Here is a 17,673-nt window from a genome sequence, read left to right as displayed (position 1 = left end):
ATTTGGTCAAGTGAAGAGAGTTTGCCTGTTAAAGGAATAGAGGAAAAAGGTGAGTCCCATAAAGAATATCTGTAAACTTTTTCTTAGCAGCATAAAATTTAAGTGATGCAGGTTCCCCAACCATTTATGTGATTATGTAAGCCTTCCTTCATTTATTGCATCAAATCTTCTAAATGACTGGTTCCCCAGTCATTATGTGACCGAAGGCCTTCCTTCATTTGTGTATTTACCTTCATTTGTGTATTTACTCCGCAACATTTTTGTGAAGTTTGACATTGAGACCTTTCATGCCATAAATTATGTCGTTTGTATTGCAGTGTACCTTTTTCAAACTACTTAATTGTTTGTTGAATATCACCATATAAAATTTTAAATACAAATAGTAAAGTTCATTTATGACAAGCACTAAAATTTTAGCCATCCTATTAGAGGTAGTGCTGTCAGTGCACTGTGGGCATTACTTAGTTCTTTGCAATGTGTCTAAAGCCTCTTATTTGCAACCCCTTTCATTCCTTTTACTGTACATGTTCACATTCTCTTCCTCTTCTATCTTTTCACCCTCTTCTGACATTTGTTTCTTGGGGAAATTGAGGTTTCCTCCTGTTACATCTTTAAAACTTTTTTACTCTCAATTTCCTTCTTGATGCTGAATGGATCTAGTCGTTCCCAGCGCTTGGCCTTTGGCCTAAATTGTATGTAAAGTAACTTGCCAGGTTTTTTTTTTTTTTTTTTACAAATCTAGAACATGCAAATAAAGTTTTTTAATGTGCATTAGTTGAATGCTGATGGTTCAGTAGGAAGCCCTTGCCCTCCAAATTTGTATTGCCAAATATGGCTTTATATTCAAACAAACTTTATTCACTTTCGTATAATAACTTTTCATACTAGGTATTTAGACGTTTTCTTGTCTCATGATTTCTGGCGATGGTGTTTTGTCTACAGATATTTTCTGATCCCCCACCCAATGATATGTATAATCCAAGTTGCTCAAGGTGTGAAAGATTTTTCCTTATCAAACTACCTACATTGGAGTAATTTTGTTACAGTAGTACAGTTAAAAACCCATAAAATTGATCAGTGATGTTTTCAAAATTACCCGGCACTTCTTAAGGCCTTTTGATTGGGTTGGTATCAGAATGATCTCTCGAGTATAGTAGTGTTAAGCATATTAGAATAGCATTACTGAATGAATTCAGAAGATTAAACCTATTTAATGTGAAACAGGCCCACAGGGAACCACTTGCTTGAAATTCGAGCTTCCAAATAATAGATTGAAGAAGTTAAAAGAGGTAAAAAGAAAAGGGCCCACTAAAAAGAATAAATTAACAAATAGATATTAAAATGGTAGTAATGCATTGCATCTTTGCTTGAACTAGAAGTTCCAGTTGCATGACTTCCTCTGGGAGGCTGTTCTACAGTCCAATGATGTGAGGAATAAAGAACCTCTAGAACAGAGTGCAACAGCGAGGCACAATTACTGCATAGTGATGGTGCTGTCAACGAATCTGGTTGCTCTCGGCAGTTAAAGGGGATCAGGGATTAATTGTGAAAGTGAAAAATCTGTTGATGTATAACTTATGATAATGTGATCGAGACCATCCATCAGTGGTCTGTCACACCACCTACTATTAGTAAACAAACCTATCGCCAAGTGCCTCACTGGCGTGGTTGGTATGGTGTTGTATTCCCACCTCGGTGGTCGCAAGTTTGATTCTTGGCCATTCCATTAAGGAGTGAGGGAAGTGTTGTTTGCTGGTGAAAGAAGTCCACGCTTGACGGGGTTCGGAGTCACGTAAAGCCATTGGTCCTGTTTCTGAATAACCACTGGTTCCATGCAACGTAAAAACACCATACAAACAAACCTATCGCCACTAAACGAGAGAAACCTGTCAGAAGCAGACTCTCCACACCTTAGTGTTATAGTAAAGGATGTATGAATAACCTTAAACAGATTGCACCTTTTTATCGCATTAATATAAGAGAATATGAACAATACCTAACTTTTGTGCATCATTTGCTGAAACTCGTTAGATGTTAATTAAAAGGTGGTAGGTGCGAGTCACAGTTTATACCTAGAATAGTACTAATAGCTTCAGACTCGTTCATCAAGGTCCCATGACTTATATTGGAGGATGGGTTGTGGAATCTATGAAATTTGCTAATCAATAGTGTTAGTTTTACTGTAATTCAGCCTCATAGCCCACTGAATACAGAGGATTGGGTGGGAAATTATGACATCTGCTAATCAATTGTGTTAGTTTTACTGTAATTCAGCCTCGTAGCCCACTAAATACAGAGGATTCGGTGGGAAATTATGACATCTGCTAATCAGTAGTATTGGTTTTACTCGAGTGCAGCCCCATATCCCACTGACTACAGTACACCACTCGCTTCTCAAGTGGAGACACGACTACACCCATGAGTAAAGTGTTGCATCATCTGAACTAGCTTTCTAAGCCAACAATTGTATCCCTCACATAGTCTAAAAATGACTGGACCAAGAACAAGGCCCTGTGGAACTCCAGACAATAGGTTTTTTGTTTAATAAAGATCCTGCCCAAAGCAACTTGCAGCTGCCTACCTGTAAGGAAATCGTGAAGTAATCCTAAGATATATCCACCCACAGCAAGATTCTAAAAGTATATAAGTGCCTGATTTACTGAATCAAAAACTGCTAAAATTTACCAGAATTCCTCCGCAATCAAAACCCATAGCTAGGTTACCTTGCAAATAGCAGAGCAATTCTAAAAGAGCTGCTTCCTATATGCATGTTGACTATCAACTAATAATCCTTTTGATTCAACTTATGTATAGTGGTTTAAAAGTGCAGTTTTCAGCAACTTGTGAGAGCAGAGAGTATAGAGATTGGCCTGCTGTTACTGCAGTCTGCAGATATGCCACTCTTATGGAACAGCCACTATATTGCTAAGCTTGCGCTCATCTGCCAAGGTACTATGTCGACATGAAATATAAAGTCCTAAACTTGGGAGACAACACGTTATAAATTCTTTAAAAAAACAAAGGAAAGAAACCATCAGTCTCTTCACCTCACCTGTCAAGATTATCCAGGATTTTCCTAACTTTCCTGGAGCGAATTGCAAATTTTGTAAGAATAGGTTCAAGTTGATGACGAGTATTAGGGATATAGAAGTTTTCAGTTGATTGTGTAGCTTCAAGCTTGATGAATTAGTTTAGGATTTTCCCTAGGGTCAGTAACCAGTCTACTATCATGTTAGTATTGGTGTAATGGAAGACTAACATTAACCAAAGATATATGTCGTCAATTTTGTCCACCACAAATGAGGCTGTCACATCATAAGTGGTAGCCAAGTAATTAATCATCATAATGCAGCTTAAAAGTATAAAAGACTGATAAAGTTGAGGTCCATAAGTTTATGAGGTACTAATTAGTTATTAGAAGAAAAGGGAATACCAGCTTTAGTTAACACAGTATTTGAAGCCAAATACGTATTGTTTTCGCGTATTTGGTGAATCAATGTGCTAAGTTCTGTAAGCTGCATGAAAATTCCAAAAGGTGGGTCAGTTTGACCCCAGGTGTAATAAATATTTTGGTCAGTTTGACCCTAGGTGTAATAAATATTGAAGTCATTGTCTGAGAGTAAATATTCCTTTTGTATGTGTACTGTTTTAAGTGCATTCCATTCTTTTCAAATATAATCATTAAAAGCATGTAAGCATGCATATTTCTGTATCGTTTTGTTCCCTGGTGCTAACCTATCTGGGTTATTTTTTTTTTATTGTAAAAATAACATGATAAAATTGTAAACTTATTGCAAGATGTTATTTGGTGAATGAAGGGATTTAAGAAAGACATAGTTGTTATGACCTGATTGCAATTCCCCATGTAGAGGGGTTTAGAGATTGAAAACATATGTAGGGAGGAGTGGCAACATTTTTGATTGGCTCCTATTTAAAGTTTTATACTATGCTATATTGCACTGCGTATGTTAAAAGGTCAGAAATCCTGAGTTATTTCCAGAATACTTGACCTCCAGAATTTGGTAGGTGCATGACAAATTTAAAATTTGTTTCAAACTTAGGGTAACCTATCACAGTGGTAGATTCAGTGACCATTTTATGCATGTTTCATGCATATTTCAAGCAGATCTTCACGGTGAAAGTCTGATGACTTTCCAGAAGTTCCATGTAAAATAGTAATGTTATTTGGAGTATTGGACGCATCAGATTGGGTAATCTATGACTGCAGGATAATGATGACAGTTATCTAGATAAGGCTGATGATTATGGTAATGTTACTACCTTTCATTTGTCATGTGATTACCTGTTTCGGTAAAATTATTGTTTGTTAGTATCTATTCCACTCGCATCAATGAATAGCGCCTCAGTGGCGTGGCTGGTATGGTGTTGGCGTACCACCTTGTTGGCCGTGAGTTTGATCCTCGGGCATTCCATTGAGGTGTGAGAGATGTCTATTTCTGGTGATAGATGTGGTTCGGAAGTCACGTAGAGCTGTTGGTCCCATTGCTGAATAACCACTGGTTCCATGCAACGTACAAACACCATACAAACAAACAAACATCACTAAATATCCTGGATGTCAGATGATATAAAAGCAATCTTCTGCTGCTGTTTATTGGTCACTGTACATCGCAGTGAGAGACATGAAGAGCAATACAAAGTAAAGATATAAAGTACAAAATATAGGGGCATCGAAGATTAGCATGCAATAGATACTATGTATATACAGTAAGTTTAAATCACACTGGACCCTGTTTGGATGTGCTTACTTCCTTTTTATTCAAACTGTGGAGGAGAACACCAAATATAAAGGAACTTATTAGTAAAGGTCAGTTCCATTATAATGATTTAAGAGTTTTTAATAGTTTTAATAATGTTAATGATGTCTGTAAGATTGGCACATGCTGTTATCATCTCCAGAATTTGTCTTGGGCAAAAGAAAACGAGTTAATGAAAGTCAAAGAAAAGAGGTAGAGTAATATGTTTTTACCTTGGCAGTCTTCTCACTTTGGTTAGAAGATCTCTTTTTAACTTAATATGTTATATAGAAGTTCAACTTCATAATTTATCATGTGTAAGCTAGTAGGCAGTCACCGGTTGACGACGGGGGTTCGAGTTTTGATTATTTTGCCTTTTTGGAGTCATATTTTATCTGTCAGATTGGCGCCATGAGCGGCGTAACCCTGGAACAAGCGTCATAAACATGGAAACAATTTGAGGAGAAAAAAAAAACTAACCTCGGAACGTCGTAAGGCGGGGACTGCCTGTTTTATTCATTTTCCATTTACGATGTCATCTAAAATATCTTGAAAAGAATTTTGATTGGGGAGGGGACTGTATTCCTGTAATACCCTCAGTCCTAGGAGGTGGGTTTAGCTTACACTTGGGTCACATTAACTGATATCACTAGTCATTCTTGCTTGCGGTTTTGGCCAGCATCCCGCCAATGCTCACGTGCAAGTGTTATATCATCACACTAGAACCTTGTGGTTTCGAGGAGCAGTAGGAAAAAGTAAATTAAACTGATCATCTGATATCATCATGGTGCCCAGAAATTGTCGGACTGTTGCAAGATGTGCTGCAGTGATGTGTTTTCTCGGAATCTTACGTGAATGCAAGAGTAACAAAAGACGTTTGTGGGTTTGAGAGTGGCTCGGCTAAAGAGAAGCCAAAGGTCTGAGAGTAGTCCTATCAGCAGCATCCATCTTGTTTGTTTGTTTACGCTATGCGGTTGCTTGCGGTTCGTGCTGGTTGCTTCCCGTCCAGTCGAAAAGCGAAAATCTCGAGCTAAAAGCTCCCGGTTTTCCATTTTCGGCAGCAACGGCTCGCTGCTGGAGAAAAAAAGGCCTAGTGTGAGGCCACCTTTTAATTGTGTTGTGCCATCCCCTGTGAGGAAGGGTAGGGCCGCGGACATTTGGGAGTCCGCTCTCACTTGTACCATTGGTGGAAAAATAAACTCATTGAAAGGCTGATATCTAAAACGTTTTCAGGTTTACTTAATATTTTTTTCCACTATTCAATCTTTGTGAGTTGTAGCAATAAAAATGCGAGTACCCCTGGGCTCTCTGATGATATGCTGTTTTGGCACAGCTGATGACCTGTTCACCCACCAAGGTGATTGAAAATTCTCCAAGTGTTGACGACTTGGATTGACTTCAAGATGAGGCATCTGCTTTGGAATCTGCCGAAAGTGCAAATAAATTGATGGCAATGCTAGTGTAAGGACAACGCTTTTTCCCTATTTTCATTGTAACCAATCATCAAGTCGCGTTGTTCTTACTTCCATCCAATAGAGCGTTGCGCCGGCCTTTCCGCCGATGTATAACACATGCAATTCCATTATTTGTATGCTTTATTATATCTAAATGAATGTCTGTAAGAAAACACAAATTTACCGTCTCAGAGTCATTTCTGTTTTGCGGTGTGAGACTGCACTACATATCCGTCCGCACCTGTTTATGTCAACCCAGTTTTGTCTAAATAAATCATTAGTACCCAGCTACCTGTCTTAATCTCTGGTCCTCACAACTGGTGACCTCCCGGAGTTGGTGACAAAAGCGGTTTAGGCCCAGCCTGTAACGGACTAATACGGCCGCTCACCTTCAGAGAACCTTTAACGGACTCAATACGGCGCCACAGTTTAGGTCTGAAAACTCCACTGCGAGGACGACCAACGCCATTAATGGACTAATCACGGCACTGACTTCCCTGCGTGTTTTGGCGTTTATTTTGAGGACGGGTAGCTGGGTGCTGGTCACCCAACACAAAATTCAGGCGGCGGTTCAGAAACATCCATCCGACGTCGCGGCCTCCTTTGTCTCACCCGGGGGACGCCAGATATCTTCTCGACCCGCCGCAACTGCGGGCCTCCTCGGTTTTCCCCCCGGCGCCATTGCCGCACCTGCGAGTCCCCAGACGAAATCCCCTGCCTGCCGGCGCTGCTGCTACACCCAGGGATGTACTTTACCCACCCGACGTCGCTGCCTGTGGGCCTTCCCCTGCCTGCCGACACTGCTGCTATAGCCAGGGACGTGCTTTACCCACCCGACGTCGCTGCCTGTGGGCCTCCCCTGCCTGCCGACACTGCTGCTATAGCCAGGGACGTGCTTTACCCACCGACGTCGCTGCTTGTGGCCTTCCCCTGCCTGCCGACACTGCTGCTATAGCCAGGGACGTGCTTTACCCACCCGACGTTCGCTGCCTGTGGGCCTCCCCTGCCTGCCGACGCCGTTGCTACACTGAGGGACCTGCTTTACCCACCGACGTCGCTGCCGCACACGTGGGCCTGCTCGGCCCCCTGACGTCGCTGCCTGTGGGCCTCTTCAAACAATCGACGCCGCCGTTATTCCTTGTGGGGCTCACTCGGCTTTCCTGACGTCGATGCTACACCTGTGAACCTGCTCACCTTTCTGACGCCGCCGCCTGCAGTCCTCCTCGGCCTACCGACACCTGCTGCCACGCCTGTGGGCCTCCCTGCCTGCCGACGTCGCTACCTGTGGGTTTTCCTCGACCTGCTGACGCCGCTGCTCACCTGTGGTTTCGCTCTGCCCGCGGGACGCCGCTGCCGCACCTGGGGATTCCCACGGCCCGTCCCCTCCACACACAATGCAGCTCTCTCTCGCAGACTTGGTCGCCCAGCATTCAGTAGGAAACCCCCCAGGCTATCCTGTCGATCAGCAAAACCGAAGGACTATACTCGAGGACGCCCCACATCAAGTGCCACAACGACACGGGGTCGCCCCCTGCCTCCAAGATTGTCATCAATAATTACTCCATAATCATTTGTATTGGGGGGGGAGTATTTGTAAGGACAACGCTTTTTCCCTATTTTCATTGTAACCAATCATCAAGTCGCGTTGTTCTTACTTCCATCTGATAGAGCGTTCCGCGGCCTTTCCGCCGATGTATAACACATGCAATTCCATTATTTGTATGCTTTATTATATCTGAATGAATGTCTGTAAGAAAACACAAATTTACCGTCTCAGAGTCATTTCTGTTTGCGGTGCGAGACTGTACTACATATCCGTCCGCACCTGTCTATGTCAACCCAGTTTGTCTGTAAATAAATCATCAGTATCCCAGCTACCTGTCTTAATCTCTGGTCCTCACACTAGAACTATTTATTTGCCAAAGTATTGAGCCTGAAGAAGGTAAATCTACCTTGTTTGTCAAGTCTGTTCCATTAGATATGAGATATGAAATAATAAATTTGGAATTTAGCAAATATGGAATTAAAGAAAATTGAAAATTAAAATGGCGGGTAGACACTAAGTCCTGGTAGGTTTGGATAACCTTTTAAGTCTGAAGAGGCTTTGGTGATTTGGTCTGAATATAAGAAGTCTAGAAAGAATAGCTTGTGTTTTGTTAGCAAAAAGCCTGAACGTATATTATCCAAAAGACCCTGATAACAAATTAAGTAAAAACTTGGGAGCAAGAACCCCCAAGCCAGCAAAATTGCATGTAATAACAGTTCAAGTGAACTGAAGCTTGGCAACATAATACTATTCAGAAGGTATTTGAAACAAATTGCAGCATAAATAATTCCATATTTACAAGCCTTGGATAAAAAATCTCTTTGATCCATGTTGAATCAATGGAACTGGCAGCCATGGTTTCCAAGTGGAGTATACTGTAAAATGTAAGATCAAAGAAGTAAAGCTTCACTACAATTTTAGCAATGCTAAAGGTGTCGTCTTCCACCAGGACTTACCATGCTCCAGGATCAGCTACGAAGTCCCTATTTTTTCCAGGATTGGCAGGAGAACGCACTGGCATCAAAGCCAGTCACCTAAGCTTGACGCCTAAGCGGAAGGATACAGAGGAAAGACTTGTGTCTTTTCCATTAGGTGACTTATATCTCCTAACGCTTGTAATTTCTCTCAAAAACAATGTGCATTTAAAAACCTCCCATCCGAAAGTATAATTGTAAAGTACTCTTGTACCTCGAAATGAAAATGGAACCATGCCTTCGTGTGCCGCAGCTGCAAATAGCAAACTGACATTAAAGGCTGCCTTGTTGCCCTATCTGTTACTTTACAGATGGCAATGCATCCGACCGCCATCCAGTGCATGTCAGGATAAAAGGGACATCTATCACGTGGGATCCTGGATGGCAACACAACGTTATACATCAAACCAACTGTACTTTTTGGGTTGGCTCTCTTGATAGGCCTAACGCCAACCACACACCTGCATCCTCTCTACCCACGTATCTGGAACGAAAACAAGATGGCGATGCAAGCCTCTCCCCTCAGGGAGAGGAGCACAATTAGTCATAATTACTTCCCAAAGCACATCCAGATACATCAAAGCTTTGGATTACAGGCAATCCATATGAATATGCGATTTGTTCCGACACGGCATACAAACCTTCGGTCCTTTTACAATAGGAAGGTACTAGCGGCAGCTGGATAGGTCGTAAGCTTTCGAACAAGGGGTTCGGTAGTTAACTGCTTGTCCGACAGGCGCGCGCGCGCGACTGGGAGGTAAACAAACCACTTTTGCTTTCGGCCTCGCAGTGGATGGACGTGTGTGTTCGACGCTCTCTGCCCGCTTCTCGTCGTTTGCTTTCTGAGTATTTGGTTGTAATTGTGTATGAAAGAGTTATTGTAAGTACAATCATTCTCTCTTTTCATATTAATTGCTTCAATCAATTATCTATTTATTTGATGAATCTCCTCGCCTCGCTACCCCACGGAGACTTTGCCCGGGTATCGAAGGGCGTAAATGCGGGAAGTTCCGATCGTTCCCGGAGATTGACCCTCATATTTTGTGTGCTCGGTGTCGGGGGCGCGAATGCACCCGAGCCGAGCCCTGTGATGTATGTAATGAATGGTCGGAGGCGCAGTGGACTTTGTATGAGGGCAGGAAGAAGCGAAGGCCTGCAAAGGAGTCGTCGGAAAGCTCTCCCGCGACTCCTTTGGTGACGGACACTTCGTCTTCTTTCCTGCCGCCCGCTCAACTTCCACGTCTCGCGCCTTCCCCTTCGCCGGGGGGTTGTCTAGGTCCTTCTCCTCTCCTGACGTGTCGAGTGTGGAGGATGCGCTAGATACCCTGACGTAGAGTTGTACTCTGGGTCCTCTATCCGTTCGTCTTCGCGCGAGCGGGTAGAGGATCCTTCTAATCACCCGACTTTTGCCTCCTCAGGTGCGGTTGCCGCGAAGGATGACCTCGGACAGGTGTGGGCATCGTTGGGGCTGCAGGGCGTGCCAGAGAGTCCAGGGGCTGCTCTATCATCTCGCTGGCTCCGTGGCGGTCACCCATGCAACGGTCACGACCACCACCACGACCCTTACAACTCCCGGCTACGCTTCACCTCCTCACCTGGTGTACACCCAGCACGCGGTCTCTGTAACACCTACTACATCGGTGCAGGGGCCAGTCGCCGTAACTCGGGGGAGTGTGATTGCCGCCACCTTGGGTTTTGCCGTAGGCTGCCGCGACCGGAACTTCATGTTGCCCGAAGTAGCTAGCCACCCCTGGGTACCTCCCACCGGTACCTAGGACGTCTGTGCCGCTGGTTCGCCCATCTGGACCGCCCACACAGTCTGCGTACCTGCCGTGCCACCACCGCTGCTGGTCTGTACCTGCTCCTGCTGTCTCGTCTGCCGGCTTCCTGTGATGCTCGACCTGACTGATGTTGTTCCGATTCCTGGCGCCGCTGCTCCCGATGCTGGTCTGTTCGGACAGTACGTCCGGGCCCTGTTGCTTCGGCAACAGCAGCCCGGCTCCGTCCTGGATGACAGAACCTGACGTCGGTCCTGAGAGGTTGACGAAGAAGAAGAAGAAGAGGAGGAAGGTGTCGTCGTCGTCTTCATCGTCTTCTTCGTCGTCGTCGTCGTCTGCCGCCTCTTCTCCTTCTTCCTTCTAAGGCTTGCCCCCGCCTAAGAAGAACGAAGGTCGCCTCCCCCCCGCCCCCCCCCCCTAAGAAGTCTCTTCGGGAAACTTCTAAGGGCCCGTCGCGCTCTGGTGAGACGGGGGGTTTCTTCCGCTGGTCGCCCTGCTCCTTCGGGAGCAGGACCCGTCTCTTCTCCCGCAAGGAAGAAGACTACGGGGACCAGAGGGGTGCCGGCTAACACCGGCACTTCCTCACCTGCTGTCAGTGGTTCGGCCACAGCAGCAGGGTCCGGCTCGGCCGCTCGTTCGCGAGAGGTACCGAGTGTACGGTCGCCTACCAGCGGACCGTGCAGCCAGGAACCAGACCTCTGAGTCCGCTCAGCGTCAGGTTCACGGCACGGAGCGGAAGACTGGTGACAGCCGCTCACGCGACTCTCACCAGGCCAGCTCTCGCTCTCGTGGCGAGCAGCTGGTTACCCCGGGCGCGATTGTGACGTGACGTCCATGGACCGGTCACGGGCTGATGGCGGGAAGAGGTCCCCCCGTTCGCCGGCACCAGCCACGGCTGGTACCAGCGAACTGACGCACCGTGAGGATACGCACCGATCTCACCGTGACAGTGGAGCTCGCCGGTCGCCTGACCGTCGCTCTCACAGAGAGCGATCGGGTACGGCGACCAGCACCAGCTCCTCTGACACACGAGACCGGGGGCCGCTGTTCTCGGTCCAGCCGTTCTCCACAGCGAGACGGCTCGACTAGGTCTGCAGCTCGATCGCCACCGCTTTGGGTTTGGCGATCGCCTGCAGTCCTCCAAGCCCGCTGGTTCTAACCAGCGAGCGAGAGAAGAGCGTCAGGTCTTCCTCTCCCATACCTTCAACCTCCTCGGGTTAACACCGGGAGGGGGGGCGAGGTATTGAGGAGTGATCGTGAGGGCGGGGTGCGCCCCTCAGGATCCCGCCACGTTGTCATACGCACCAGGCTCGGTCCTCGGACCAGCCAGGTCGTACGCACAGGTGGTTGGAGGAGACCGATGAGGGGGCTGTCGCTGCTCCTCTCTTGAGGGAGGAGGGTCTCGGGAGGTGCTCCTGTTTGAGGGACTGGACGGTCCCGACTCCGCAGGATGCAGTCACTCCTGAGGATCCAGAGGAACTTTGCCGAGGTTATTGCGCTGATTCGTCAGCACAACGACCTCGGGGAAGGATCGCCGCTCCCACCATCACCGAGCCCACGTCCCGGCTCGAGTCGTTCTGGGGCCCGAAGAGGGAACCCAGACCGACGGTGGGTTTCGCCGCGTTCGGAGCTTGCGGACTCAGTGCTGGACCAGGTTGAATCGCTTGTCTCCGGACAAGACGGTTCACTCAAGTCTGGCAGGTCGAGCAAGCTGCTTCCACCTCCTCTGCTACGACAGCGGCGGTTTTACGTGCCATCTGAAGACCCGATGCCGCCCAAACAGGTGAACCCGGAGTTAGCTAGGCTGACTCCGGGTGTGTCTCTGCAACAGCTCCTGTCCGAGAACCTGTGGTTCTCGCAGCAAGAGGCACTCGGCCTGGAATCTACCGCCATGGCAGCTTTCCAGGCCGTCTCCTGGCTAGAATCTGTGGTCCCTCACAGATCTAAGGTCGCAGCCAACTCCGGGGAAATTTCTCCCGAAGATGACTCGGCCTTCAGGAGAATTTGCCAGTCTGGGGGAGGGGAAGAGCCATCTCCTTCCTTGCCCACCAGACGGTGAACCTGTGGGCCAACCTGGTTCTCCGCGACGAAGGGACGCCTGTCCTTAACTCGGGTTTCCAGGGCGGACCGGGCGTGAAGCGGCGTTGGGACTTCGCAACGGACCTTTACGGAGTTCCACGTCTCTCTTCCCAGGAGAGATGGTGGACGCTGCGGTGGACAGACGGCGCACTGACGACAGTGACCGTCTGGTTCACCAGGCAGTCTCGAAGGCTTCTGGGCAACCTCGGACTGCGGCCAAGTCTAAGAGCTCGGCTAGCGCTTCCTCGACGGCTAAGACGGTTGCTGCGTCGAAGCCCCGAGGAATGACTCTGTCTTTCTTCGACTTCTGGCAGGGGAGCCGTAACCAGCCCTCCTCCCAGCCCTCCTCATCCCGTGGAGGCTCTGGAAGAAGTCGAAGAAAATAAAAGGGGGGAAACGCTAGGGACGGCGTTCCCCCTCACCTGCTGCCGGAAGTGGGGGGTGCCTGGCCAGCCATTGGCAACTTGGCAGCGCTACGGCGCCGAGACCTGGATTGTAGATGTCCTTCGGGAGGGATATCTATTACCCTTCGAATCTCGGCCACCCCTCACCTCCAACCCGGTCCAACAGCAGTCGTACGTTCCAGGGTCATCGAAGACGTAGCACTGAGACAGGAGATCAAGACCATGCTGAGCAAGAGAGCTGTAGAGATCGTCACGGATCAGTCACCTGGGCTTTTACAGTCGACTCTTCCTGGTGGAAAAGTCTACGGAGGCTGGCGGCGCGGTGATAGATCTCTCTCCCCTGAACCGGTTTGTTCGCCAGACCCGGCTCGACTCCATCAGGGAGAATGTTTTCATGCTTTCAGTGGACTTGAAGGATGCGTATTTCCAAATACCCATTCATCAGTCCTCCAGAAAGTACCTCCGCTTCATCCTCGACGGGACGGTGTAACCAGTTCAGGGCACTGTGCTTCGGTCTCTCAACCGCCCCACAGGTGTTCACGCGAGTGTTCACTCTGGTGTCTGTTTTGGGCCCATTCGCACGGGATACGTCTGATGAGGTATCTCGACGATTGGTTAGTCCTGGCGAGCTCCCGCTCGCAGTTGCTACAGGACAGGGATCGACTGCTGAGGTTCTGTCACGATCTGGGGATCGTGGTGAACTTCGAGAAGTCCGATCTCGAGCCCAAGCAGAGGATGAAGTACCTGGGTATGCTGATCGACACGGTAGCAGGGCGAGTCTTCCCCGCAGACTCGCGGATCAGCAGATTCAGGGAGGCAAGCCAACCAGTTCCTGTCTCGGCAGGAACAGGTAGCTCAGCGATGGCAAGTCGTGATCGGACACCTGTCGTCACTCGAGAAGTTAGTCCCTCACGGGCGTCTTCACCTGCGGTCTCTTCAGTGGAGACTAAAGGAGAGTTGGTCGCAGGCGACGGATCCCCCAAGCTTTCCAGTGTCACTGACACAGGAGGTGAGGCAGGACCTAGCCGGTGGCTGGACGACAGGAACTTAAGAGGAGTGCCTCTCCGCACTCCCCCCCCGGACATGCAACTGTTCTCAGACGCATCGACCGAGGGATGGGGCGCACACCTGGAGGAGTTGCTGACTTCAGGAGTGTGGGACGAGAACGACAAGCACCTTCACTCAATGTACTGGAACTCAAGGCAGCGTTTTCTCGCTCTCCAAGAGTTTCAGGACCGCTTGATGGGACACTCAGTGGTGTTGATGTGCGACAACACCACGGTGGTGGTGGCTTACGTCAACAAACAGGGGGGCCTAGTGTCTCTCCCCGTTGTACCAGTTGACTCGGCAGGTGCACGAGTGGGCTCAGGCACACTCAATAGAGCTGTCGGCACGCTACATTCAGGGAAGAGGAATGTAGTAGCAGACACGCTCAGCCGTCGGGATCAGGTGATAGGGACCGAATGGTCTCACACCAGGACGTGGCGGAAAGGCTCTTCGACCTGTGGGGGCGACCAGTCGTGGATCTGTTCGCCACCCGCACAACAGGAAGCTCCAGGTGTTCTTCTCGGCCGTGCCGGACCCATGGGCAGCTGCAGAGGACGCTCTTCAACAACCCGTGGGACACCCTCTTCGCCTATGCCTTTCCCCCGTTCAGCCTGATTCGCAAGGTGATCAGTCGAGCACTGGTCACCCCGAATCTCAGGATGATCCTGGTATCCGGACCTGCTGGCTCTTCTCGCAGGAGAACCGAGAGAGATTCCCCCTTGGCACAACCTTCTCGCCCAGCCACACGTCGAGCGGTACCACCGAGCAGTCCAGTCCCTACGTCTTCACGGCTGGCTGTTATCCACCATCTCTTGCGAACGAGAGGCTTTTCTCGTAGCGCAGCAACAGAGATGGCTGGAAAAACGTCCGTCAGTCCTCTGCAGCTGTGTACCAGGGGAAGTGGGCCGTCTTCTGTGGTTGGTGTCGTAGACGGGGTCTATCTCCTCTCAGAGCCACTCTTCAGCAGGTAGCGGATTTCCTCGTTTTTCTTCGCCGAGAGAAGCTCCTCTCAGTCCCCACAGTCAAAGGATACAGAGCCGCCTTGGCGCTCGTCCTGAAACTGAGGGGATTGGACATCTCGAACTCGTTCGAGATCTCCTTGCTTATTGAGAAGCTTCGAAAGGTCTTGCCCACCCAGGGAACTCAGGCCCCTGCGTGGACGTGACTCTCGTCCTTAGGAGTCTGACTCGAACAACCGTTCGAGCCACTCCGGGAGTCGTCAGACAGGGATCTGACCCTCAAGACCCTCTTCTTGCTGGCCCTGGCATCGGTGAAGAGAGTAGGGGAACTTCATGGCTCTTCCTATGATGACGACACTCCAGGGGATGGGGATCCGTGACGCTCGCTCGATTTCGTCCCGAACTTCGTTGCGAAGACTTCAGAAACCGTCGGTCCCTGACGACAGGTTCGAGTCATTCACGATTCCCTCCCTATTGGACTTCACCGATAATGATGCGGATGAGATGCTGCTTTGGTCCTGTGAGGGCGCTACGGCGCTATCTGAAGAGAACTTGACACCTCAGCCTGAGTGTCGACGCCTCTTCGTTAGCACCGGGGTCACCAAGAAAGAAGTATCCAAGAACACTCTTTCATTCTGGCTGCGTGAGGTCATCAGGAGGGCGTATGAGGCTGATGGTAGTGACGACATCCGTACGTCCCGTCCGAGAGCTCACGAAGTCAGAAGTATTGGCCCCTCGTTGGCGTTTCGTAAGAACTTCTCCGTGGGCGCAGGTCCTGAAGGCAGGGGTCTCGGTCTAACCAGACTACCTTTACATCCTTCTACCTTCGGATATTGCCCACAGGTCCTTGGATACCTTTTCCTTGGGACCCGTGGTGGCTGCTCAACAAGTTGTGTAGCTAACCCAGACCCTCGCAGCTGAACAGCATCGAGTCCGTGGTGTGACTGTGTGGATGGATGTGTGAGTGAGTGAGTGACTGGCTCTCTCTTCCCATCTTTTCCTCCTCCTCTACCTGTGGGCAGAGGGCCACGGTCGTCACTACGCTGGATGAGGACGAGATGCAGGTGAGCTATATGACAGAGCCCCATCCTATCCCTTTCACTAGGGATAGGAGCAGAATATCACCACTTCCTTCTACAAGGGGGGGAAGTGGATGCCTACAAGAGTCAAAACCCATGACTTTATATTTGCTCCTGTACAGGAACAAGTTCTTACATTGCTGGCCCCCCCCCCCCTACGAAGAGACACCGCATGCCTCTCTCTTAGTACGGCGGTCCAGAGGTCTGACCATTGATCCTGCGGTGCACACCCCGATCAATCGGAACAGAGGCTTGGATCCCTCCCTCGCTCTTACGACCAGGGAGGCTTCCAAGGTTGGGCGAACACCAGTCCTGTTCACAAAAGACTCAGATTCCTCCCACCAAGAAGTGAGTCTTCCTATTGTAAAAGGACCGAAGGTTTGTATGCCGTGTCGGAACAAATGACAATTTGTCTAAAATTGCATTTGTTCCGATACGTAATACAAATCCCTCGGTTCCTTAACAATAGGAAGGTAACTAGCGGCAGCTGGGACGGGTCGTAAGCTTCGAACAAGGGGGAGAACGGTAGTTAACTGCTTGTCCGATCGTGCGCGCGCCCGCGCGCCCGAGAGGTGAAGAATCACTTTTGCTTTCGGCCGCGGGTGTGAAGGACGTGTTCGTCATCGCTCTCTGCCCGCTTCATCGTCGTATGCTTTGTTTATATTGTGTTTTCTACTAATGGTTTGGTTTGACTTGAAAATGAAACTGTAAGTACACTGTTTTCATTTTCATTACTTAATTATGAATCAACATGGAGCTATCGCCGTAGAGACGGCGATTTCCGCTCTTTTCATGAATTGAACCCTTGAATTATGTCTCGGTGCCGAGGGCGCGCACTCACGCCGAGTCATGTATTTTGGCGAAGTGTGTAATTGGAAAGATGTAAGTACTCTTTTTCATTATATTTTTGCCCTGTGCGTTCGTTCTGCCGAGAGCTTGATTGCGCTCGGCAAGAGCCTCTTATTTTGTATGAATAGAATGCAATGAAAGTGGATTCGCAATGCAGTTTTCTTTTCATTTTCATTTATTAATTGCATCAAATTTAATTTTGGATCATTTCCACTCTTACCCGGGAATTAATCCTTACGATTTATTGCTGTGAAAGTGAAAATAGCAAGTGCAGTATTGTTCATTTTCTATATATATTTATGATAGCATCATATTATTATGGATCAAGTTTCCGCTCTTACCGGGAATTGATTTTTCCCTCTTTAAGTTCTATGAAGTGAATCGCAAGTGCAGTATTCTGTTTCATTTTCATATTACTTTTCACTGCTGTGCGGGGGTGGGGGTAGGGGAAGCGAAGGTCTGCCAGGAAGTCGTCGGAAAGCTCTCCCGCGACTCCCTTGGTAGGTATCCGTTATTCTTCGTCTTTCTTTGCCTGCCCCCCCGCTCAGCTTCCTCGTATTTGTTTTTGGGTCTTCCTTCCGTTCGTGGGGTGGGGGCATGTCTCCCCCCCCCGTGCGTGAGGGAACCCCTCTTACTAATCTGTCTGTGCTACCGCAGGTGCTACAGCCGTGGGAGACGACCTTGGACAGGTATGGACCACTGCGGCTGCAGGGCGTGCCTAGCATCCACGATCTGCTGCAGAGTCTA

The 17,673-nt window shown here is 48.7% G+C and overlaps 1 protein-coding gene across 1 annotated transcript in view; it reads right to left on the bottom strand.

Moving 5' to 3' along the window:
* Positions 1 to 17,673, bottom strand: part of LOC135226395 (uncharacterized) — a 65,654-nt gene that overhangs the window by 45,828 nt on the left and 2,153 nt on the right. The gene's annotated exons all lie outside the window — the stretch shown is intronic.

Source organism: Macrobrachium nipponense, chromosome 20, assembly GCF_015104395.2.
Source record: "Macrobrachium nipponense isolate FS-2020 chromosome 20, ASM1510439v2, whole genome shotgun sequence".
Taxonomy (NCBI): domain Eukaryota; kingdom Metazoa; phylum Arthropoda; class Malacostraca; order Decapoda; family Palaemonidae; genus Macrobrachium; species Macrobrachium nipponense.
This window is presented reverse-complemented; position numbering and strand designations above follow the sequence as displayed.